Source organism: Macaca thibetana, chromosome 7, assembly GCF_024542745.1.
Source record: "Macaca thibetana thibetana isolate TM-01 chromosome 7, ASM2454274v1, whole genome shotgun sequence".
NCBI classification, from domain to species: Eukaryota; Metazoa; Chordata; class Mammalia; order Primates; family Cercopithecidae; genus Macaca; species Macaca thibetana.
The window spans coordinates 38,087,718-38,113,218 of NC_065584.1; the positions used below are offsets into that span (position 1 = coordinate 38,087,718).

At 47.9% G+C, this 25,501-nt stretch overlaps 1 protein-coding gene and 1 pseudogene across 16 annotated transcripts in view; both read left to right on the plus strand.

Annotated features, from left to right (window-relative positions):
* The window catches only part of ERH (ERH mRNA splicing and mitosis factor), an 892,055-nt gene that overhangs the window by 708,347 nt on the left and 158,207 nt on the right, over window positions 1–25,501 (plus strand). Inside the window, exon 1 of one of the 16 annotated variants that reach the window (XM_050797414.1) lies at window positions 2,161–2,170. The exons of 13 other annotated variants lie outside the window; for them this stretch is intronic. The gene's annotated coding sequence lies outside the window, so the exon portion shown is untranslated. 2 more of the 16 variants (XM_050797423.1, XM_050797425.1) reach the window with 2 other exon arrangements.
* On the plus strand, window positions 734–11,884 carry LOC126959133 (60S ribosomal protein L24-like; annotated as a pseudogene).

Sequence of the window (25,501 nt, forward strand, 5' to 3'; positions counted from 1 at the left end):
TGGCTACTTCTTCTCCACATATAGGTGCCTGTTTTCATCACCACATGAAGCCAGGGGATTGTGTTGGAAAGTCTGGAAGTTCACCTGCTTCCTTCCTGGAAAGGGATATCTAGTGGATTTAATCTCACCTGATCCACAGGTGGCATTTACCAAACAAGCCCCTCTTGCCGCCTGCTTGCAATTCACAACAAAAGGATATGAGGATTGAAGCAGTTCTCATTATTTGATGTGGGTTCAACCAAAAGCTGTGGGCCTGGGTTTCACAGTCTGCCTCTGCTGCCCTAGGTGGGTCTAGAGTTCTGCCTGGACTCCCACTTCTTACAGCCACTAAAAGAAGTGGTAACAGAGGAAGGAGGGAGGGAAGTGTGTAAAAACCTCTGGGAAGGGAAAGGGCTGGTTAAGAGGTTATTAAAATAAGTAAAATCATCTTTATGTTCAAAAAAGGAGAGAATGCAGTGAAAGCATCGAAATCAGGAAAGAAAAGGGAGAGACTGGGAAATACTAGGCTGATGCCACAGACAGAAAAATTAAGGTGGGATATAAATCTCGAGAGGCTGAGGATGGCTAAATAAGCCCATGCCTCAACAGAAAAATAAGAGGCCCGTCACTAGAGCCACCTTAAAGCAGCTGAATCAAGATCTAGGGAGGAGGAAGGAGAGGGCAGATGCCTCAGAACCTGATAGTTGCTATTTGGGTCCTGATGCAAAATGCGTTCATAGTCTGTAGATGTCATATGTACGTAGACAAGGGTAAGCACAGACTTTTCAAAAGTCACCAAAACTTCTCATAAGAAGAATGGCTCTTCCCATGATCCCCTCCTTCCCTTTGCCATCTTTTCTTTTCCCCTGAAGCTGCCACCCTGAAGGTCAAGTTGTGCAGTTTTAGCGAGTACAAGGTCTACCCTAGACACAGAAGGCGCTACACCAGGATGGACAGGGACGTTTTCCAGTTTCTTAATGTAAAGTACAAGTCAGCTTTCCTTTCCAAGAGGGATGCTTGGTAGATAAACCGGATTGTCCTCTACAGAAGAAAGCACAAAAAGGGACATTTGGAAGAAATTTAGAAGAAAAGAAACTGCCAAGCAGTCAGATTCCAGGGGGCCATTAGTGGTGCATCTCTTGCTAATCTAATGGCCAAGAGGAATCAGAAATTTGAAGTTAAAAAGGCTCAACCAGAACAAGCTTGCAGGGCTGCTAAGGAAGCAAAATAGGCTAAGTAAGCATCGAAAAAGATCCACAAGGGCGTCCCCTAAGCAAAAGATTGTGAAGCCTGTGAAAGTTTCAGCTCCCTGAGTTGGTGGAAAAATTCTAAGTTGGCAGATCAGAATTTTTTTTTTTTTTTTTTTTTTTTTTTTTTTTTGAGACAGGGTCTCACACTCTGTTGCCCAGGCTGGAGTCCAGTGGCGTGATCTTGGCTCACTGCAGCCTAAACTTCCCCGGTCTCAGGTGATCCTCCCACATCAGCCTCCCAAGTAGCTGGGACTATAGGCTCATGCTACCACACCCAGTTAATTTTTAAATTTTTTGTGAAGATGGAGTTTTGCCACATTGCCTAGGCCGATCTCTAATTCCTGGGCTCAAGTGATCTGCCCACCTCAGCCTTCGAAGTGCTAGGATGAAAAGCATGAGCCACCATGTCTGGCCCAGCTCAGATTTTAAATAAACATTGTACTATATTAAAAAAGAATGTACAAGTAATACAAATATATAGTTTCTTGTGCTTGTGATCAAACCAATTAACACATCTTTGGAGTCCATTAGAAGATACCTTTTCTCTATATGGGCATGGGAATGGATCTAGTCTCTACCTCAAGGAGTAGAAAGAGTATACAAACCTTTTCAAGGGAAAGGCAGTATGCTCTGTAGCTTTGAGGGCATAATTAGTAGCATATACATCATTTGGAAGATGAAGACGACATGGACACAGAGTACCAGGATTTAGAATAATTTAGAAGGGAAGAGATTGTATCAGGCAAGAGAAAATCTATTAATGATTTTTTGTAATGATCTTATCTAAGCCTGATGAAAGTGTTAAGTCACCCTGAAGCTTTCAGTTAGGTTGAACAATACGAAATTGTCAATATTCAACTGTTTTTGACCTACAAAGTTGCAGACAGTGGTGTGGCAGGTGCCCTAAATCGGCTGTCTGAAGTCCTTGCAGGAACTGGGGGTGGGAGGATGGAGGGGGTGCCCAAGTGGCTAGGACATCTAGGCCCCATGAGGAGCTGGGACAGATGGGTCAAGGGCAGCCTGATGGCATACATAAGCAGAGGGCAGCTTCTCTGTCTGCATGAAGCATAATTTACATCAGAGCATCTCAATGGCTGAGAGCCCACTTGGTCTTCTCCCACAAATTGGGCTGCATGGCAATTCATTTTCCTAGAATCTGCAAACTTCTGCAGAGGCTTTGGCCTTCCGTCTGCCACAAGCTCCCAGGAGTCCTGCAGGAACCAAGGCAACCAGCACTCTGCTGCCTGCACAGAATACCAAACAGCAAACAGCAGTGCAGGCTCCCATCCCTCTGCCACGGCTGGCTTCCCTGGCACTAGCTCTGTCCTCCAAGAGCGCTTTCTTTTCCTCCATTGTGGCTTTTCTACAAACCCACTTGTTACCAGGTGGCAGAAATACACCCACAGTTCAACAATATGTTTCTAAAACCTTCTCCATGACAACGCAGAGCAATGAGCAGGCTGCCAGATCAGAGCCAGCCAGAGAGAGGCCCTGGGGGCAGACAGTATAGAAACAGCACAGAGCAGCCAGGGATGCCAGAATTCTGCGTTAGCAGTAAGGCAGTCTGGGGGCTAACACCCCAAATTCTGGGACAGCGGTTAGGAGACCGAGTAGACAAAGGAAGCAGTGAATATATGTCTATGGATGCCCAGCAATGATGATTTATGTACCTTTACTATAGCACAGAAGCCAAATGGTTCAGAGCAGCTTGGACTTTCTCTCTCCTTGAAAGATCTTTTGGCCAGGTGCATGGCTTATGCCTGTAATCCCAGCACTTTGGGAGGCCAAGGTGGGCGGATCACTTGAGGCCAGGAGTGTGAGACCAGCATGGCCAACGTGACAAAACACTGTGTCTACTAAAAATACAAAAATTAGCCGAGCAAGATGGCACACACCTGTAATCCCAGCTATTCAGGAGGCTGAAGTGGGAGAAATGCTTCAACCCGGGAAGTGAAGGTTGCAGTAAACCGAGATCGCACCACTGTGCTCCAGCCTGGGTGACAGAGTGAGACTCCATCTCAAAAGAAAGAAAGGAAGGAGGCCGGGCGCGGTGGCTCAAGCCTGTAATCCCAGCACTTTGGGAGGCCGAGACAGGCGGATCACGAGGTCGGGAGATCGAGACCATCCTGGTTAACACGGTGAAACCCCGTCTCTACTAAAAAATACAAAAAACTAGCCGGGCGAGGTGGCGGGCGCCTGTAGTCCCAGCTACTCGGGAGGCTGAGGCAGGAGAATGGCGTGAACCCGGGAGGCGGAGCTTGCAGTGAGCTGAGATCCGGCCACTGCACTCCAGCCTGGGTGACAGAGCGAGACTCCGTCTCAAAAAAAAAAAAAAAAAAAAAAAAAAAAAAAAAAAAAAAAGAAAGGAAGGAAAGAAGGCAAGGCAAGGCAAGGAAGAGAGCGAGAGAGAGAAACAGAAAGAAAGAGAAAGAAAGAAAGAGAGAGAGGAAGGAAGGAAGGAAGGAAGGAAAGAAAAGAAAAGAAAAGAAAAGAAAAGAAAAGAAAAGAAAAGAAAAGAAAAAGAAAAAAGAAAAGGAAGGAAGGAAAGGAAAGAAAGGGCCAGGTGCAGTGGCTCATGCCTGTAGTCCAAGCACTTTGGGAGGCTGAGCCGGGTGGATCATGAGGTCAGGAGTTCGAGACCATCGTGGCTAACATGGTGAAACCTCATCTCTGCTAAATATACAACAAATTAGCCGGGCATGGTGACACATGCCTGTAGTCCCAGCTATTTGGGAGGCTGAAGCAGGAGAATCGCTTTAACCCAGGAGGCAGAGGTTGCAGTGAGCCAAGATTGCACCATTGCACTCCAGCCTGACGACGGAGCAAGGCGCCGTTTCAAAAAAAAATAAAAAAACAAGGAAGGAAGGAAAGAGGAGAGAGGAGAGAGAAAGTATGAGAAACCAACAAAGAAAGACTTGGGTTTTTCAATGGGCTGCCGTTGCCTTGTGATGGGACAAATTATTTATAAATCAAAATGTTGCCAGGCAGCTGGGCGTGGTGGCTCACACATGTAATCCCAGCACTTTGGGAGGCCAAGGCAGGCAGATCACCTGAGGTCAGGAGTTTGAGACCAGCCTGGACAAGATGGTGAAACCCCGTCTCTGCTAAAAATAAAAACTAGCTGGGCATCGTGGCAGGAACCTATAATCCCAGCTACTCAGGAGGCTGAGGCAGGGGAATTACTTGAACCTGGGAGACGGAGGTTGCAGTGAGCTGAGATAGTGCCAGTGCACTCCAGCCTGGGTGACAGAGCGAGACTCCATCTAAAAAAAAAAAAAAAAAGTTTCCAGGTATGGTGACTCACTCCTATAATCCCTACACTTTGGAAGGTCGAGGCAGGAGGATCACGTGAGGCCTGGAGTTCAAGATCAGCCCAGGCAACATAGTGAGACCTCGTCTCTACCAAAAATAAAAAATTAGCTGGGCATGGTGGGATGCACCTCTACTCCTAGCTACTTGGAAGGCTGAAGCAGGAAGATTGCTTCAGCTCAGGAGTTTGAGGGTACAGTGAGCCATGATTACACCACAGCACTCCAGCCTGGGAAATGGAGCAAGATCCTGTCTCAAAAACAGAACTAAACAAAATGGGGTACTGAAGGCTCTGAGCTCCAGCCTGGGATCAGAAGGATATATTAATGTCGGATGCATTGAAATCAGACCCTCTGCCACCAGTCAGGGCATCAAGCAAATCCAGACTCAGGGAAGCTTGAGCCACCTGTCCTTGTTCTCCTGGGATTTTCGAATAGGCCTAGGGCTCCCTCCATCTCTGTTCCACTGGGCTCTTCTGATGGGTTCATTGCTGAGCTCCTGCTCTGACGTCAACACCAGTTCTCACTGCAGGGCAAGTGAATAGACAACTTCCTTGTGTGGTCACTTACTCTCGACACAAACAGAGCACACACAGGAAGGACCCCAGGCACCCCAGCTTTGGTTCTGGAGTAGCTCATGGCTGCAGCTATTCTTGGTTATATCACATTACTTTTAGTCTCCTAAATTGCAGGATCAGCTACATAACTTGCAGTGCCCAGGGAAAAATGAAAATGCATGGTCTTTCATTTAAAAATTAGTAAGAATTTCAAGATGGACAGCAGAACATTAAAGCGAGGATGGGCCCTTCTACACTCAGGGCCTTGTGTGACTACACAGGTGACAGCCGTGAAACCAGCCTACCAAATCATTGTACCTGGTAGAAGAGGCTGTAGACAAATCACCAGGAGATAACACTTCTGGAGTTTTTAACTTTGAGAGTGATTAGGATTTTTCAGTTGCAAAAGCAGACTTGCATTGGACAAAAGGAAAAAATTCAGACACTCCCTTTTGTTATGTCTTTCTTTATCTAATTCCTGTTCTGATCCTTCTCTACACATGAGAACAAGGGTTAGTGAGTGTTTCTTTAGGACCATCTGACATGGATGGCAGGACACAACCTTTCCCAAAGTGGAAGAAGCTGGTTTCTCCCCTTTCACTAAGAATCAGCCCTCTTGCAAAATTGTGTCAAATCGAGAAAACCCCGACCTTTGGGTCAACTTGGGCAAATGACATAATTTCTCTGAGCCTCATTTTCCTCATCTGTAAAGTGGGGACAATAATGATACCTATCAGGCTGGGGGTGGTGGCTCACTTCTGTAATCTCAGCACTTAGAGAGGTCACGGCAAAGAGGATGGCTTGAGGCCAGGAATTCAAGACCAGCCTGGGCAACACAGCAAGACCAAGTCTCTATCCCTAAAAAATTTTTAACAACAAAAAATGGTATCTACTGCACAGGTTGTTGTGAGGACTAAATGAGAAAAAAAGCATGCAGAGAAAATAGCACAGTGCCTGGCACATAATATGTGCTCAATAAATAGCTTTTTTTTTTTTTTTTTCTGAGACAGTCTCGTTCTCTTGTCACCCAGGCTGGAGTACAGTGGTGTGATCTTGGCTCACTGCAACCTCCATCTTCCAGGTTCAAGTGACTCTCCTGCCTTAGCCTCCAGAGTAGCTGGGATTACAGGCTTGCGCCACCACGGCCAGTTAATTTTTGTATTTTTAGTAGAGATAGGGTTTCACCACGTTGGCCAGGCTGGTCTCAAACTCCTGACCTCAGGTGATCTGTCCACCTCAGTTTCCCAAAGCACTGGGATTATAGGCATGAGCCACCACGCCCCACAATAAATAACTTTTATTATTAATTTCATCATTCGTTTTAAGTAGGTGGTTCTAAAAGTTAAACTCTGTTGAAATAAAGGTAACCACAAACTAAACTATTGCTTTTAGTTTCACCCTCAGAAAGAATGTGCTGGAAGGGATGCAGAGAGGCTGACTGGGGGTGTCCATGTTCAATCCAGATCACAAAGCCTAACAGTCCACTAGGGTGGGGTCAGTGACCTGTCATTAAGCTCCCAAGTTGTTCCTCCTTCCCAGAGCTGAAGAAAGGCAAGTTCCTTTTCAATTCACAGACAAAGTTAAGTCAAAGCATAAAGCTGTCTTTTAGATTTTCCCCTATGGTGTTTTTTTCTCAAGAACTTTAAAGTCTAAGACCACATAAATTCAAGACTTCGAGGGCTTTGTCACCTGAACAGGTTTACGTAAGATGAACAAGAACTTTGAAGGTGACCTTGTATCAACATTGGCTAATGTAAGCAGAGGGTATTCGTGGCCCCAAGATTCCCCTGTTCGGTGGGCCTCTTTGAAGGTGACCTCCCCTCCCGCCCCCCCTCACCCTGTGCTCTACTAGGGAGGAAATATGAGATGACTCATCGAAGACAGGACTGCGGAAAACAGCGCCACTATCAAAGGTCTCCACAAATGTGAGAGCGTCTTGTTCTACCATCAAGGACAGTTAAACCACCATAATCACCTGGTTGCGGTAGAGGGCATGCCTGAGTCAAATATGAGGTCTGAAGCTTCTCCCCCTGAGTTGGCATTTTGCTTTTTCTCAAAAGCACCAGTCTTACTCTTCTTAGGCAACAGGACAGAATGCTCCTGCTCTGGGGCAAACTTAACCTACAAAAATCTGCTTACATGTCCAGGCATGGTGGCTCACGCCTGTAATCCCAGCACTTTGGGAGGCCAAGGCAGGAAGATCACTTGAGGTCAGAAGTTCCTAACTAGCCTGGCCAACATGGTGAAACCCCATCTCTACTAAAAATACAATAAAATTAGCTGGGCATGGGATTAGGCGGGCACCTATAATCCCAGCTACTTAGGAGGCTGAGGCAAGATAATTGCTTGAACTCGGGGGGTGGAGGTTGCAGTGAGCCAAGATCACACCACTACACTCCAGCCTGGGCAATAGAGAGAGACTCCTTCTCGATTAAAAAAAAAAAAAAAAAACCTGCTTACACCTCCAGCTGAGGGTGGCTGGCCCCACTGAGCCCTCAGAAGAGCTGCCACAGCTTCCAGCCCTCCTAAGCAGTGAGATCACAACTGTGTGTATTTGGAGGTCAGTTTAGGAGTGAGGATGATGTTGTGCATTCAGTCCCCAAAGCAGAGGCTGATGGGTGGTGAGGCCAGCCCACTGTCCTCTTCTGAACCCTCAGGCTAAAATGAAAGCCACTGTCTGCAGAAAGAACCCCAAAAGAGGGCCTGGAAAAAGAGAAGGAAACACTAATAAAAAGCAGCAGCATCTAACTGCTGCCAAGGGCAATGCACTCAAGAAATGCCTTCAAGGAAAGGCTGGCTGGGGGCCAGAGCCCTGGCTTTCAGAGTTGGCTGCAAGACCTTGGTCCTTGGAGAGTGCATAGTGCCCTCTACACAATGACCAGAGAAGTCCACCAGGAGTGCCCCATCCCAGATTTGTTTGTTTGTTTGTGTTGAGACTGGGTCTCACTCTGTCACCCAGACTGGAATGCAGTGGCTCTACTGTGGCTCACTGCAGCTTCAACCTTCTGGGCTCAAGTGATCCTCCCACCTCAGCCGCCCAAAGTGCTGGGATTACAGGCATGAGCCACTGAGCCCAACCCCATCCCAGATCTGTAAATAGACCTCTGTAGATGTGTATAAATTGAAAAAGGTTGCATGCCTTTTCCAATTACATTTGATCTATCAATCTTCCCCCTACCCCACCCTCCTTTTTTTTAACCAAAGCCTCTGTTTTTGCCTAGATTTTCAAGGCAAAAATAGTCTAGTGGGAGCAACTGCTACTACACTTCATGGACCTGGTCAAACACAACCAGGTCTCACACTGGGGTGGGATTCTGCTAATAACTATGGACTTACAGAAATATACTCACATAGACTGGTGTCCAGCACTGGGCCAGGCCTTGGCCGTAGTCAACAAGGCGCCTTGGGGAGGGCTTCTTTCCAGGGTCTGCTCTGGCCAACGGGACATGGAAGAAAGCCCTGGGTGTGTTTGGAGGAAGGGAGGAAAAAAAAATGGGAATTGTTCTTTTGTTTTTGCTGGAGGTCAAGCAGATTGAAGTGCTTAAGATCCCTTTAGGCAGAACTAAGCCAGTGTGTAAGCGTGTGGCACTATCATCGATTTATTCAACATTTACTAAGTGCCTACTGTATTCCTGTTCCTGAGAAAACCAGCGCAGATGAGACCATGGTCCCTTCCTCATGGTGCTCCCAGTCTTGCGGGGCTTGCAGACATGAGGACATGGGTGAAGGCCCACAGGAAGTACTGGCCTTGAAGGGTCAGAGATGGTGAAGTGACATCTAATTCAAGGTGGGAGAATGAGCAGAGGCTGAGAAGAGGCTTGTTTTTCTCTTGCATACTAAGCTATAGGTAGGTGAATGGTCCTGGCTGGGAAGATAGTCCCATGTTAAAAGGTTGTCTGGGGCCCATTGCCATCTTCTAGGGTGTTTTCCTCATTTGCATGATCAAAGCTAACACCAGCACCACTCCCACATTCCAGGAAGAAAGATGGAAATTGTGGAAGGCAAACAATTTCCTCTTGAAGAAGCTGCGCACATCAATTTTGCTTGCATCATTCCACAGGCCAGAGCTTAGTCACATGGCAACTCCTGGCTGAAAGGGAGGCTGGAATATATAGTGTATAACTAAGTAGCCATGTGTCGAACTAAAACCAGAAGGGAAGAAGGGGAGATGGGCACTAGTGGGCTATTAGAAATCTCTGTCACAGGAGGGGAATAATGGTCTATGGAACTGCATGGTCAAGGGCAAGAGACACAAGAGAACAATGAAGCTGGGGAGGGATGTGCTAAGCATTGTATCAAGTGCCTTCTTTTCTTTCTTTCTCTCTTTCTTTTCTTTAGACAGAATCTTGCTCTGTCGCCCAGGCTGGAGTGCAGTGGCGTGATCTCGACTCACTGCACCCTCCGCCTCCTGGGTTCAAGCAATTCTCCTCTCTCAGCCTCCCGAGTAGCTGGGATTACAGGCACGCATCACCACGTCCAGCTAAGTTTTGTAATTTTAGTAGAGATGCAGTTTCACCATGTTGGCCAGGCTGGTCTTGAACTCCTGACCTCAGGTGATCCGCTTGCCTCTGCCTCCCAAAGTGCTGGGATTACAGGCATGAGCCACCGTGCCTGGCCAAGTGCCTTATTTCCATTATTTCACTTAAACCTCACAATCCTATAAATAATGGTTTTTACCATTTTCATTTTGCGGAAGAGGACAGTGAAGGTCAGAGAGGTTTGTTAATTTGGCCAAAGTCACTCAGCCATATGGTGAAAACAAGATATTAATCTAAGTAAGTCCATCTGCTCCAGAGTTGCTGGTTTCTTCATGAGGCTACACTTCCTCTCTGTAAAACTACCTAGAAGGTAGGCGATGCCATGGGAGATCCAGGCATCACTGGCAGAATGGTGTCATCAGTGGGGCACTGCAGGGGGTGAATGAAGACTATGAGGTAGGGGGGAATTGGCAACAGTCAGGAGGCAAATCCAAGAAGCAGCACCTGACAAAGCCAAACAGTTGTGAGTCTAAGGGAATCCAAGTTCAGGTTCCAGTTCTGAGTCTAAGGGAATCCAAGTTCAGATTCTACTTTGAGACCATTATTCCTGGTAGTTGAATCTTAGATTTGTGAGGAACCTTTCAAGATACTCAGATGTGAGGATGATCTTGACCCTCATTAACAAGATGGCTTTGATGAACAAGATGGCTTTGATAATCTACAGATATCCAGTCCCACCTCCACCCAGAGCAGGAGCCCCTCCCACAGCATGCCTGATGGTTACTCATCATTTCCAACCCAAATCATCTCAGTGTTGGGGACCTCACCGCTTCTCCAGTCAGTATCTCTGTCAGACAACTCCAGGTACCCACATGCCCTTCTAAATGGTCCAGAACAGGGGGAAATGGATTCCATACAGGTGTAGAGTTTGGGGAGACCCAGCTATCCACTCATGTTGAATACATGCGTGTTTAATCCATCAACCCACAGATTGAAGAGTTCAGGGAGATTAGAATTCCATCCACCAAGGCCAAGACAGTATGAATCTCTGTTCAGGGCATTCTCTTTACTGCAATTGTCCCAGGGCTGTGTGAGCCTGAGACCCTGGGCTGTCTGAGTCCAGGCAGCATTTCTCACCTCTGCGAATGTTAGGCATATTCATTACTTCTTTCACTCAGCAGCCTCACAGCCACAACCTTGAAGAAAATTCCCTCTAAAACTTGCAATAGATTCAGCCTATGAATAATTCAGTGTGGCTCCTGACTCAGGGGAAGTATTCTGTTTCTGATGCCCCTTAACCTAGAGAAACAATAGCTAGCACACCACAGGGATGCATCGCCTAGATTTGAGTGAATGGATGGGAGGAAAAAGGAAGGGAAGGAAAAATAAAAGAAGACAGGGAGGGAGGGAGGGACGGAAGGAGGGAGGGAGGGAGAAAAGGAGAGGGAAAGACACAGAATAAATTTACTCCTTCAAGTGGTCTTAGAAGTTCCCAAGGACCTTAGCTCATGCTGGGTAACAGGCCTTGAGGAAAGAGCTGTGACCAGGTTGTGGGAGCTGCCTTGGTGACGGGTCACCCTGCCTCCTACAGCAGCTGCAGGGGCATAAGAATTGAATGTGGAGCTCATCCACTATAGAACCATCAACTGAAATAGGAACTTACCACCAGTGTGCAAAGCTCCTCCCAGGATGGCCAAGGACCACCCCCACTTTGGCCCAGCATTACTTCAAGACTCAGAAATGCAGAAGGAGAGAGGAAAGAGGTGTGGACTTGGGTCAGATGTTCCAACCCCAATTCTGCCTTTTGTGGCGGTGGGAGCATGAGAGGGTCACTAGTGCATGTTGTGGGATGAGGACAGGATCATGAGATCTGGCCAGAGACTGTATCCTCCACTCCTGTCCCATCATAGGGCAGGCAAATGCAAATTATTTATTACTGAAACGTTTTTGCCCTGCTGGACCAGGCTGTCCCATGTAAGAGATTCCTTAATGTAGGCTGGGGGCTCACCTAAGTAGGCTATGTTTCTTTTCTCTTGAAATCCAAACCAACTTAACACTCCCTTAGTAAGGAAAGGTGAGTTCAATAAAAATCACACCAAGGAAAAGCGAGCAAGACTTCCTGGGCAAAATCCATGCTGAGTAGGTGGAATCCACCTACCTCACACTCACAGAGAAAGGGAAGTCCCAAGGCATGGCAGAAGAGCCTTCCCCCAACCCCCTGCCGTGGTCACCCTCCCCACCATGTAGGAGGAGATATTGGGGAGATACCTGAACAACTCACACCTGGCATCATTCTGTTCCTCAAGGATTGAAGACAAGGGCAGGCAGGGCTAGGCAGAGTGGGATTTTGAGGTTCTCTTGAGGCCAGCACTCACTGACCTCTGTTTCCTCATCTTTTTTTTTTTTTTTTTTTTTTTTGAGATGGAGTCTCGCTGTGTCACCCAGGCTAGAGTGCAGTGGTGCGATCTCGGCTCACTGCAACGTCCACCTCTGGGTTCAAGCAATTCTCAGGCCTCAGCCTCCCAAGTAGCTGAAATGACAGGCATGCACCACCACACTCTGGTAATTTTTTGTGTTGGTCAGGCTGATCTCGAACTCCTGAACTCAAATGACCCACCTGCCTCAGCCTCCCAAAGTGCTGGGATTGCAGGCGTAAGCCACCACACCCAGCCTGTTTCCTCATCTTTAAAATGGGAATTGTAAAAGCACCAGCCCTGTTACCTCAAGGGGTGACTGGGGAGTAAGCTGAGGCAGTGGGGGTGACATTATGTCATGGACAGCAAGGAGCCTCACAGTCACACACCCCAGCTGCACCTGGCTCCTGGGAGGCGCACACTGTGTATGAAATGCTGTCCCTACCTGCAGGCTGCTGAAATGCTAGTCAAAAACGAAACACTCTAGGGACACCCCGAGGAAATAGTACAAGATGGCTGAATACCAGTACAACCTGGTATTGGTTCATGCAGATGGTGTGTGCAGTTAGCACGATTGTTCTAGAAGACTCCCACAGCCTTCTCCAATCAGGCGCCTGGCATCCTCTGTGCTTGGTGGGGTCACCAAGACTCCCAGCCTGGTCCTTGACTCTGCAACTCCAAAAATCCTTTCAGAAACTTCTCTCTCCTGGGAAACGCTTGTACCAGCCGGCCCCCCAGTCCAGAAAGCCAATGCATTCTTTACAGTGGAAGAGTACCCCTTCATTTGCACAGAGCACACATCTTTCTGGGATGTAAATCCATTCAAGGAACAGAGTAAGAGACCAGAAGTCTTCCTTATAAAAAGAATGAACCCAGAGGGTGCGGTCAACCTCCCCTGGTGTCATTTTGCTCCAGCACAAGTGCATAGTAATCACTTCCCATGCCCTTCCTACCCAGAGTGTTTTTCTCTCTGGATCCACTGGGGGTTCCTGAGTCCTCATTTGGACCAGTCACTCTCCTGACAGTCCTTTGTCTCTCCTTTTTCTGTCCTGCATGAACCATTCTGCCAAGAAAACAAGGAGCAGATTAGAATACAGCTTACCTGGTGTGGTTCCCACTTTAGACACTGGCCTCCTTAACAAGACTGACAGTGAGCCGAATCTCCAAGTTCCTCCCCACCTCCCCCAACTCCAGACACCGGTTTCCAGCCCCAGGGAGCACCATTCCTTTCTGTGATGGGCTGGACTGCGGCCACTGTCCCAAGGACCAACACTACTCTTCAGGGGAGACTCCATCCTCCACAGCCAGGGAACTTACAGCAGACAATCTGCTAGGTCCTGGTTCTCAATATTTTTAGCTCACATCCCACCCACAACAATTCTGTCAAGCTTTACTACCTGTGGTTTGAATGACAAAAACATTGAATAATAATCATTATTATTATTATTATTTATATGAGACAGGGGTTTGCTATGCTGTCCAGGCTGGTCTTGAACTCCAGGGCTCAAGGAATCCTCCCACCTCAGCCTCCCTAGTAGCTGGGATTACAGGCACGAGTCACCACACCCGGCTAATTATTATTTTAAATTATATTAGAATACTGGAGGTATTTTCAAACGCTGCTGTACCAGGTCCACACGCTGACACCCCACCCCCACCCACTCCCAGGAGAACATTCCCTTCCACTCCCACCTTGTTGCGAACCGCTGTTTTGGAGTGATCTCTTCAAATGGACCTTCCTGCTCATGCTACTGAATCAATTCCGCCAGCATCCGGAGTGCCAGGCTCTGTACGGATGTAGCTCATCCTCTCTGTGGGTGGAGTGGGGGTGGGAAGAGGCAGTTACTGAAGAAATCACCGCCACAAAATTCAATAGCTAAAGAGTGAGAATTTTTCTTTTTTATTTATTTTAAAATTTTTCACTATTATTATTGCTTTAGAGGCGGGTCTCGCTCTGTGGCCCAGGCTGGGGTGCAACAGCTCGATCATAGCTCACTGTAGCCTCGAACTCTTGGGCTCCAGTGATCCTCCTACCTCTGCCTCCTGAGTAGCTGGGACTACATTTCATTTTTTGTAGAGGCAGGATCTCCTTATGTTGCCCAGGCTGGTAGAGCAAGGATTTTTCTAATTCTGCTTTAGAATTCTGAGGATGGCTCTGGAGTGAGGGATGGCACTCCTGTGAGCATAAGAAGGTCTAGTGAGCTATAGAAGGAAAGATAATCTTGGAGCACAGCTGGACCTGCGCAAGGAGCCCAGAGTTGGGGGAGCCGGTGCCTGGCGCCCCCTGGCGGGACCGCGCGGTGCAGCGAGGGAGGGGCACGCGGAACCCGCCCGCGGCCCAGGGACCCCAGCCCTCGGCCTCCACCTCTGCAGTCTGCACGAAGCGCTCCTTTCCCCCAGCACCAGTTCCTGCAGAGGACTGACGCTGCGTGCCACCTCACTCACCAGGCAGACGAGAACCTGGAGGCCTGCCACCAATGGTGTCTCTTTCCGGAGGTCCCTGGGGGCGTCCTCGCTATTAATTATCCCGTGGAGCCCCCAAGGCTTTGTGCTGCCGGTGAGACAGTGAGTGCTGAGCCTCACCGGCGCTGGATGGGAAGGAAGGAAAGAGGCCGTGTCCCGCCCACCCTGGCAAGGCCACAGGCGTGTCCCAGTGTGGGATGCGGGATGCGGCGAGCCAGCCTCTGCGAGGAGATGAGGTCCTCGGGCACAGACAGCAGTAGCCACTGGGTGGGGTTGATACAAGCCCGGGAACAGGAGTGGGGGAAGCGACCGAGACAGGATCCCCAGAGAAGGGGGCGGCCAGGCAAAGCACCTCCCCTCCCACCAGCAGTGCATCGGAGCTGAGCGGTAGGGAGGGAGCCTGGCTGCTGTGGATGATCAAAGTCAGATCTTTTAGCTCTAATCTCAAATGTTTATGCTTATTTTATTTTATTTATTTATTTATTTATTTATTTATTGAGACAGAGTCTCACTCTGTCGCTCAGACTGGAGTGCAGTGGCGTGATCTCCGCCCACTGCAACCTCCGCCCTCCCATCCCCCCCACCCGCCCGCCCCGGTTTAAGCAATTCTCTGCCTGAGCGTCCAGAGTAGCAGGGATTATAGGCACCTGCCACCAAGCCCAGCTAATTTTTTGTATTTTTAGTAGAGACAGGGTTTCACCATCTTGGCCAGGCTGGTCTTGAACTCCTGACCTCGTGATCCACCTGCTTTGGCCTCCCAAAGTGCTGGGATTACAGGCGTGAGTCACCGCGCCGGGCCTTATGCTTATTTTTTAAAAGGCCACAAATTAGCATTGAGAACTTGTGGACCACAGCAGGATAGTCTTAGGGCAGAGGCTGGGAAACGCAGCCTTGTAAGGAGGTCAACAATGGGGAGAGCAGAAACTTGTCTCTGGGGACCCACGGTACCTGGTCTGTATTACCCATCTCCCTTTTATCATTCCTTGGGCACCCTGGTTTTGAGCAAATCAGCCTTGTTCTCAATCTCCATGGCAGCTGGTCTTCTTGGGGTGCCCCAGGGTTAGACCATTGTCCTGGCTTCTCTCTCACTTCCTTGATGATCTCATCTGCTCTCATAGTTTAAATACCATCAGCATGGATGACTCCCAAACTTCTATCTGCATCCTGGGTCTCTCTCCAAACCAAGCTTATATACCCAGTTACCTACCTGATATATCCACCTGGATGTCTAGCAGACATCTCAAACTCAGCATGTCCAAAACTGAAGCAGCTGATCTTTTCACCTCTACCTGCTCTACCAGCAGCCTTCGTCATCTCAACAGACGGCAACTCCATTCTTCCCTGCCAGAATCTTAAGACTCATTTTTCACTCCTCTCTTCCTTTCACACTCCTTGTCCAATTTGTTATGAAATTCTGTGAACATTACCTTCCACATATGTACAGAATCTGACATCTCACTGCCACCATTCTTATCACCATGGTCTCAGCCACCATCATTCCTTATCTGGATTTCTGTAGAAGTTTCCTAGCAGGTCCGTCTGTTTCCTACCTTTTCCCCCATGGCCTAGTCTCAATACAGTACTGGGTGGTCACTGAGAACATAAGGCCAATCGTGTGGTCACTCTGGTCAAGCCCCCTGCAATGGTTCCCATTTCTCTCGGAGGAAAAGCCAAAGGCCTTACATGGTGTACAATGCCCTCCCTGCAGGACTGAGTCCCAACACTTCTCTAACCTCACCTCTCACTCTTGTCCTCCTTGCTCTGCCCACTGCAGCCACAGTGGACTCTTTGCTGTTCCTCCAACATACCGGGCACATTCCTCCCCCAAGGTCTTTGCTGTACCCACATCATTGCCTGGAGTGCTCTTCCCAGATATTGTAATTCTCACCTCCTTTAATTCTATGCTCAAATCTCAACTTCTTAATGAGGCTTGGTGTGGACTGAATTGTGTCGCCCCTCCAAATTCCTAGTTGAAGGCCGTGAAAGGAAAGCAAATCTCAAGACCTCCCAAATCACCAAGTCAAAGGGAAAAGTCAAACTGAGAACTGCATCAGGCAAACCTGCCTCCCATTTTATTTCTAAATAATAAGATAGTTACAAAGATAAGAAAGCTACATACCTCCCTCACAATTTCCTCATTAGGAAATTCTGGGGCCCCAAGATTTTTACCCTGAAATGGATCTGCTGAATTTTACCCAGACAATGTGAATGCATAACCTGTCTTCACGGGCATGGGACAAATGACAGAACTCTAAGTCATCCCTCTGCTCACTTGAGACACATGCATATCTGATTGCTTCCTCTGATGTAAAAATGCAGATTCAGAGCTAGACATGGCATAAGTGATTATTCCTCTACCATACCCCATCCCCCGCCTCATGTAAATTATGTATTCAGTGAAAGACTCATCAAAGACTCAAAAGAAGGCTGGGAACAGTGGCTCACGCCTGTAATTCCAGCACTTCGGGAGGCTGAGGCGGGAAGATCACTTGAGGTCAGGAATTTGAGACCAGCCTGGCCAACATGGTGAAACCCCGTCTCTACTAAAAATACAAAAATTACAAAAATCCCAGGCGTGGCAGTGGGCACATGTAATCCCAGCTACTCAGGGGGCTGAGGCAGAAGAATCACTTGAACCTGGGAGGTGGAGGTTGCAGTGAGCTGAGATTGCACCATTGCACTCCAGCCTGGGCAACAAAGCGAGACTCCATCTCAGAAAAAAAAAAAAATAGGCTGGGCGCGGTGGCTCAAGCCTGTAATCCCAGCACTTTGGGAGGCCGAGACGGGCGGATCACGAGGTCAGGAGATCAAGACCATCCTGGCTAACACGGTGAAACCCCATCTCTACTAAAAAATACAAAAAAAAAACTAGCCAGGCGAGGTGGTGGGCGCCTGTAGTCCCAGCTACTCGGGAGGCTGAGGCAGGAGAATGGCGTAAACCCGGGAGGCGGAGCTTGCAGTGAGCTGAGATCCGGCCACTGCACTCCAGCCTGGGCGACAGAGCCAGACTCCCTCTCAAAAAAAAAAAAAAAAAAAAACAAAAAGTTAGCCAGGTGTGGTGGTGCATGCCTGCAATCCTAGCTACTTGGGGTGCTGAGCCATGAGAATTGCTTGAACCCAGGAGGTGGAGATTGCAGTGAGCTGAGATCATGCCACTGCACTCCAGCCTAGGGGACAGAGTGAGATTCTGTCTCAAAAAAGAAAAAAAGATTGAGACCTGTTTCAAGTTCCTTTTGGTTTACAAGCCCAACCCCCAATGTGATGATGTTTGGAGACAGGGCTTACAAGAGGTAATGAGGGTTAAGAGAGGTCATGGGGTGGGGCTTCATACCATAGTGCTGGTATCCTCATAGAAGAGGAAGAGACACTGCAGCGCTCTCTGTCTGCATAAGCCAGCACGAAGAAACAGGCATGTGAGCCCACAGTGAGATGGCAGCCGCCTGCAAGCCAGGAGAAGAGGCGTCAGGATGAAACCTGCGCCCAAGGACCTCATCTCCTCGCAGAGGCTGGCTCCTCGCATCCTGCATCCCACGCTGGGACATGCCTGTGGCCTTGCCAGGGTGGGCGGGACATGGCCTCCTTCCTTCCCATCCAGCACCGGTGAGGCTCAGCACTCACTGTCTCACTGGCAGCACAGACAAAGCCTTGGGGGCTCCACGGGATAATTAATAGCGAGAACACCCCCAGGGACCTCGGAAAGAGACACCATTGGTTGCAGGCCTCCAGGTTCTCGTCTGCCTGGTGAGGATGAAACCTGCCTCAACAGCACCTTGATCTTGGACTTCCAGCCTCCAGAACTGTGAGAAATGTTTCCACTGCTTACGCCACCCAGCCTGGGGCATTTGTTACAGCAGCTCTAGCAGACTAAGACAAGACTGATCCTGCCATTCTATACGCTATTGCCACCTGCCCCACCCTTCTTCCTGGGGCTCCCAAATTCCCTTCCTTGCTCCACCTTTTCTATTTACCATAACTCTTAATGCCTTTTGATATATTATATAATTATTTTTTCTTACATACATTGTGTATTGTTCATTTCCCCTGCCAGAATATAAGCTTCACGAGGGCAGGGATTTCTGTTTGGTTCACTAATGTATCTAAGTGCCTGGAACAGTAAGTTCCTGGTGCATAATGGCTATTCATTAAATCTTTGTCGGATGAAGGAATGAATTCTTCTCGAAGAGGCAAAAGGAAGCAAGGAGAGGGGTTTTAATTTATCTTAGAGCTGCTCGTCTCTAAAGCAGAAGTCCATCCAGGGGATGGACAGAAGGGCTGAGCCAGCCTCGCTGTGGCCTCGCACATGCAGAGGGCTCAGGAGACTAGAGACAAGGTCACTTGGCCAGCACCGTTCTCATCTGAGAGTCACACAGACTGGAGGAGTCACACATTTTATTTAAGGGAGACAACGTTCTCCAGTGGAAGCAGGAAGACGTTCCGAGCACACAGTATGCACAAAGACACAGAGGCAGGAAGCTCTCTGGGAATAGAGATTTGCAGGGAGTGTGATCAGAGGACAGTGAGAGCAACGCAGAGTCCAGAGAGGAGGAGGACTGTCAAGCTCACGTACTGAGCTTTATTTGGCCAGGAATCTGGAGCCACTGAAGGATTTAAGCAGGGAAGCAAGCTGATGGGATTCACTTGTTTGAAAGATCACTTGGGCAGCAGCTGGAAGAGAATCTGGCCGCAAGGAGACCACTTAGGAGAGGGGGCTGCACTTGTTCCAGGTACCTCAGAGCAGTGTGCTTTTCCCCATGCCTTGGGAAGAAACGTTAAGTGCGGGCACATACATCTTTGTTAACAGGTAACAGCCATGCACGGGCAAAGCTAGTGCCAGCCTGCCCCCGAAACCTCAGGGGAGGGAGGGAAACCCAAACTTGACACCACAAGGTACTTCTGCTGACCTTCCTACTCAGAGTGAGATGGACCCAAATAGTCGGGCTTTTCTTTCTTTGGCTCTTAGCAAGAGAGGGACTCATTGACAGCCAAATATGATTCAAAACACTCCAGCCTCAGCGTTTTCCTTGAGACCTTCCCATCAGACTGTTGCCATGACAACCATTGCTGACCCAGCCTTGAGAAAGCGGCAGCTGGAGCCCAGAAAGGATGTGGTCCTGCTGCTGCCACTGTTCCTCGACATGACTCACCCTGTGATGCAAAAGTTCGTCCTGGCAGGTGGCACGTCATACACACCCACACCTCCGCATCTATCCTCGGCATGTATTCTCCCTACCAGCCAGGCTGGGGCTGCCAGTGGCCGTGTTCTTGTCCAGGTGTTTGCAGTGAGAGAGAGCAAAGCCATCATCACACAAAGAACCAGAGGCAAGCAGAGGGAGCAGCCATCCCTGTGGCAGCCAGTCCCCAGTTCTAGGCGCTGAGGCCCTGGCTACTATGGCTAATTCCGTGATTCAGAGTCCTTCCCAGCTTTGGATGCCACTAGATTGAGGTCAGGAGTTCGAGACCAGCCTGGCCAACATGGCGAAACCCCAAAGTGTCCTATTTCCAAGTGGATTCTTCTCAGTTAGTTCCCATCTACCTCTTTGGCCCCATCTGAAGAAACCGCTTCTCCTCTCTGTGGTTAGTTTTCATAGCTCTGAAATGGACAGAATGCATCATGTTTACAGTATCTCTTCTCTCTAGGAGCTGTGAGGGGAGCAAGAAGAGACAGCTTAATGTCAGGAATATGTCATGGGACTCACGGAGTGGCCGAATGGTTCATGGTGAGGAGAGGTGGAGAGGCAGAGAAGGACCAGCCCACAGAGCTGTCCTAAGGATGGGGACAAAGCGGCGCGCTGAAGTACAGCTCCGGCTTGTGGGCGTCTCCCGGAACTCCCAGTGAAAAATGCATTCAGCCGCCACACGGGGACGAGGGCAACCATGACCCCCAGCTTTCCTCCCTGTCCTGAGGGTGCTCCACGGGCGTTGGCCTCAGCATCTCAGCTCTGACTTACAGGCCTTATGCTGAATGCCAAACGGACCAGCTCCACTGCGAGTGTGCGTGTGCGTGTGTATGCACACATCCAAAGGGGCTTGGAAGGAGGGGGAAAGGCTTTCAAACAAGGGGCTTACAAAGGTCAAATCAGATGCAGTGAGCATGAGCAAGACCACCATCACTCATGCAAGGATTCGTGCGGCCCCTCCTAATGCAGACACTGTTCTCATCGTCACAATGTATGTTTATATAAAGCTTGATGGTTCACAAAGGTCTCCCCTGCTTCGGTTCTGCATCCTTTCAACAACGTGTGGGGTAATAAGAGCAAGTATTACAACCACATTTATATTTGAGAATTGTATGTTTATAAATGAGGACTCCGATGCTCAGAAATATTAAGTAATTTGCCCAAGTCATAGCTCATAATTGGTGATGCCCAAACTCATACACAGGGCTTCCAGTGCCTCTGCACCATGGCTGTGTTCTGTATCCTGGAGGCTGTAGCCTTGTATCTAGAGTTACTAGCACAAACTGTACTGAGAAAGTCACCCAACCACCTCCAGTCTCTCTGAGCAGGCAGAGTGGGTGGAATCAGCAGTGCTAAATGATGGGGTTTTCTGGGCACTCCTGAAAAATCTCCTCTGCCCAAAAATATCTCGAGTAGAGAGGTTCATTATTCAGAATAAGCACCACAGGCTTCACTAACCTCATTAGCCCTATGGGTCACCAGGTCTGTTAATAATGTTCACCAGTCATGAACATCTTCCTATTTGGTGGTGTGTCTGATATTCAGGACAGCATCTCAAGAGATTGTGGCACGATAGGCAAGTTGGGGTTTTTGTTTTCTTTTCTTGGAGAGGCCTAGGCTGCTGGGACTCTCTTCTGCCTGCAAGGTGCTGCTTACAGTATGTAGCACAGACTGTTGACTGCTCATCCACAATAATATTCATCAACATCCTTTTTCCTGGACACTCAAACTACACCTCCCAGACTCCTCTGCAGGCAGATGGGGCCATGTGACCACGTTTCAGCTAATTACATGAAAACAGAGGTGCTCTGAGTCACTTTCAGGCACAATGGAAAGGGGGAATCCTTATGGGTGACTGGAGAATATGACCCCAGGCCATCCTTGGAAGCCACCAGTTGATGATGAAAAAGTAGCTATCCTATAGGTCCTCAAATGACATATAAAGGACTCTGGGCCAGGTGCAGTGGCTCATGCCTATAATCTCAGCACTTTGGGAGGCCCAGACAGGAGGTTTGCTTGAGCTTAGGAGTTCGAGACCAGCATGGGCAACATAGCAAGACCTTGTCTCTACTAAAGTAAAAAAACATGGCAGGGCGAGGTGGCTCACACCTGTAATCCCAGCACTTTCAGAGGCCGAAGTGGGTGAATCACCTGAGGTCAGGAGTTCAAGACCCGCCTGACCAACATGGTGAAACCCCATCTTTATTCAAAATACAAAAAATTAGCTGGGCATCGTGGCACATGCTTGTAAACCCAGCTACACTGGAGGCTGAGGCAGGAGAATCGCTTAAACCCAGAAGTTGGAGGTTGCAGTGAGCCAAGATAACGCCACTGCACTCCAACCTAGGCAACAGAACGAGACTCCGTCTAAAAAAAAAAAAAATTAGCCAGGTGTGGTGGTGGGCACCTGTGGTCCCAGCTACATGGGAGGCTGAGGTTGGAGGATCGTTTGAGCCCAGGAGATCAAGGCTACAGTGAGCTATGATCATGTCACTGCCCTGCAGCCTGGGTGACAGTGAAGCCCTGTCTCCAAAAAATAAAATAAGTAATAAAGGGCTCTGCAGAGTCAACTTGCACAAACAACCAGAGTTTTTGTCTCTATTGTCTCTACTGCTGCATCTAGGACAAGAGCAGTGCTTGGCACATAGTATATATCACCGAACTTACGACACCAGCAAGTACCAGGCACATCGTCATTTTATGTGCCAACAAAAAATTAGAATGCTGCCAATTAAACTATGACACTCTCCTTTCACTTAGAATTTTTATTTTGTACTTATTGAGAAAAGCTTTTATAGATTCAGTTCATCATAGATTTCTATTATAAATCACTTTTGTGCATAATAAAACAGTAAAGAGAAGTGAAAGAAGTTGGCTATTTCTAGAACTTCTTCTCATTCCAAATCTGACTCCTCTGTTTTTGACTCAGAATTGACAATGACCATCTTTTCTCGCACACTGTCGTTCTCTGTGGCATCAAGAGTGTTGGTGATGAAACATTTCTCAAAAGCATCCATAAAAGAACTCAGGGTCATATGTGCTGGGTTCTTAAAACCAGCTTCATGGCCGGGCATGGTGGCTCATGCCTGTAATCTCAGCACTTTGGGAGGCTGAAGCAGGCAGATCATCTGAGGTCAGGAGTTTGAGACCAGCCTGGCCAACATGGTGAACACTGTCTCTACTAAAAATTAAAAAAAAAAAAAAAATTAACCGGGCTTGGTGATGGGTGCCTGTAATCCCAGCTACTAAGGACGCTGAAGCATGAGAATCACTCGAAATAGGGAGGAGGAGGTTGTAGTGAACCAAGTTTGTACCACTACACTCCAGCCTGGGCAACAGAGTAAGACTTTGTCTCAAAACAACAACAACAACAACAAAAAAAAAACAGCTTCACAATTTTGTGGATTTAGCTTGCTGTTGACTCCTATAATCACAAATGCAGCCAAACATGTCTAATTTGCCACTTCCCCCACACCATTTGATTCTTATGGGCTAAAAGCATGCTTCATGACTGTGGATTTAGTCCTCCAAGCTATTGACACAGATTCTGCAAGTTCTGATGCTGGAATTTTTTTTTTTTTTTTTTTTTTTTGAGACCAAGTCTTAGTCTGTTGCCCAGGCTGGTCTTTTTTTTTTTTTTTTTTTTTTTTCTTTTTTCCCTTTTTGAGACCAAGCCTTGGTCTGTCGCCCAGGCTGGAGTGCAGTGGCTCAATCTCGGCTCACTGCAACCTCCGCCTCCTGGGCTCAAGTGATTCTTGTGCCTCAGCCTCTCAAGTAGCTGGAATTTCAGGTGTACACCACCACACCCAGCTAATTTTTGTATTTTTGGTAGAGACAGAGTTTCATCATGTTAGCCAGGCTGCTCTCAAACTCCTGACCCAAAGTAATCCGCCTGCCTCAGCCTCCCATAGTGCTGGGATTCCAGGCATGAGCCACTGCTCCCAGTCAATGCTGGAACTTTTGATGTTTGCACAGGGAATGATAACCTCACCAAGACTGCAGCATGGCCAACAGCAATTGCAAGATGCCAAGAATTTAAGATACAGCCCAACTTCAGAGATTTTTAAGTTGTGAGGGCAGTGGGGAAGCGTCACAAAATTTTTAAAAATATGTTGTAGGTTATCAATAAATATTTGTTGAATGAATGAGTCGATAAGTTGATAAGTCGATAATTCGATAATTCCAGTTCCCTTTCTGATAATTCGATAAAATTCCAGTTCCCTTTCTGTGATTGGAAAATGCTTTGACTTCCTTGGCAAAAGGCCTTCAGACTTTGAGGATCATACAGTTCTGATAAAGCTAAAGTGACTGTGTTGATTAGACTATTCTTTTGTTTGTCGTTGTTTTTAAGATGAGGGTCTTGCTATATTGTCCAGGCTGGGCTTGAACTTCTAGGCTCAAGTGATCCTCCCTCCTTGGCCCCCCAAAGTGCTGGGATTACAGGCATGAACCACTAGGCCCAGCCTGGTTAGGCTGTTCTTGTTTGCAAATGAACAGAAAACCTAATCGAAATGGCCTAAACTGGCTGGGTGTGGTAGCTCATGCCTATAATCCCAGCACTTTGGGAGGCTTAGGTGGGAGGATCACTTGGGTCCAGGAGTTCAAGATCAGCCTGGGTGATACGGAAAAAAGTTGCAAAACACTGGCCGGGTGTAGTGGCATACACCTATAGTCCCAGCTACTCAGGAGTCTGAAGTGGGAGGATTGCCTAAGTCTGGGAGGTCGAGGCTGCAGTGAGCCCTGATTATGCCACTGCATTCAAACCTGGGTGACAGAGTGAGACCTTGTCTCAAAAAACTAAAACAAAACAAAATGGCCTAAACTATAAGGAAAGGTAAGTTAGTTCATATCACAAGGAGCCCTGAAATTGGGCAGATCCAGTGTTGGTTAATTCAGTGACTCTACAATTCAGTAAGGACCACGACTTCTTGCCATTTTTCTGCTTGGCCATCTCAGACATGCTGGCTTGGTCCTCAAGCCAGTTGCCCTCACGGTCCCAAGTTGGCTGTCTTAGTTCTAGTGTCATATTCAAACATAAAATATCCTGTAGAGAGAAAAGGATTGTATCTGCCCCATGACTCTTTTTTAAGGAGAGAAAATCTGTCCCAGAAGTCTTCCAGTGGGCTTCTCATTTCAGTGGCCAGCCTGGGTCGCATGCCCACTCCTAATGAAATCTCCAGTAGAGAAGTGAAATTGCCATGATTGGATTAAACTAATCAGGATTTACCCTCGAGCTTGAAATAGAGTTCACCTTCCCCTTAGGGGTGAACCAGGATTTTGTTCTTAAGGAAGAACTGAATGAATTTCAAGTGGTAGGGTAATGCTATCCAAGTGTTTTATTGTACAGTAAAACTGTTTTCAGCATCACTCCCCATATACATGTATTATATTGTCAGAGAAAATATCTCAAGGCTCAATAGTTGCTTTTTTTTTTTTTTTTTTTTTGTAGAAATGGAGTCTCACTATGTTGTCCAGGCTGGTCTTGAACTCCTGGTCTCAAGTGAACCTTGCCCTCCCAAAGCGCTGGGATTACAGGCATGAGTCACAACACATAGCCTCAATATTCACTTTTTATGAAGTACATCATTAATGATGAGTGAATGTAAATCCATACTTAAGCACTTTTGTGGCAAACACTAATGGTTGGCTAATTTAGCAGATACTCCTAACTCCCTTCTCTCTTGCTACCACTGCCACAAAGACTGGAAAGCCAAATATTCCCTCTCAGCCTCTTTTGCAACTGGAGGTGGCCATGTGATCCAGCTCTGGCCAATAAAACATAAGCAAAAGTTTTTGAGGTGCTTTGGGAGTTTTCACGAAAAACAGGTCAAAGGTGCAGACATTGCCTTTTATTTCCTTCCCACCTTCTTCCTGC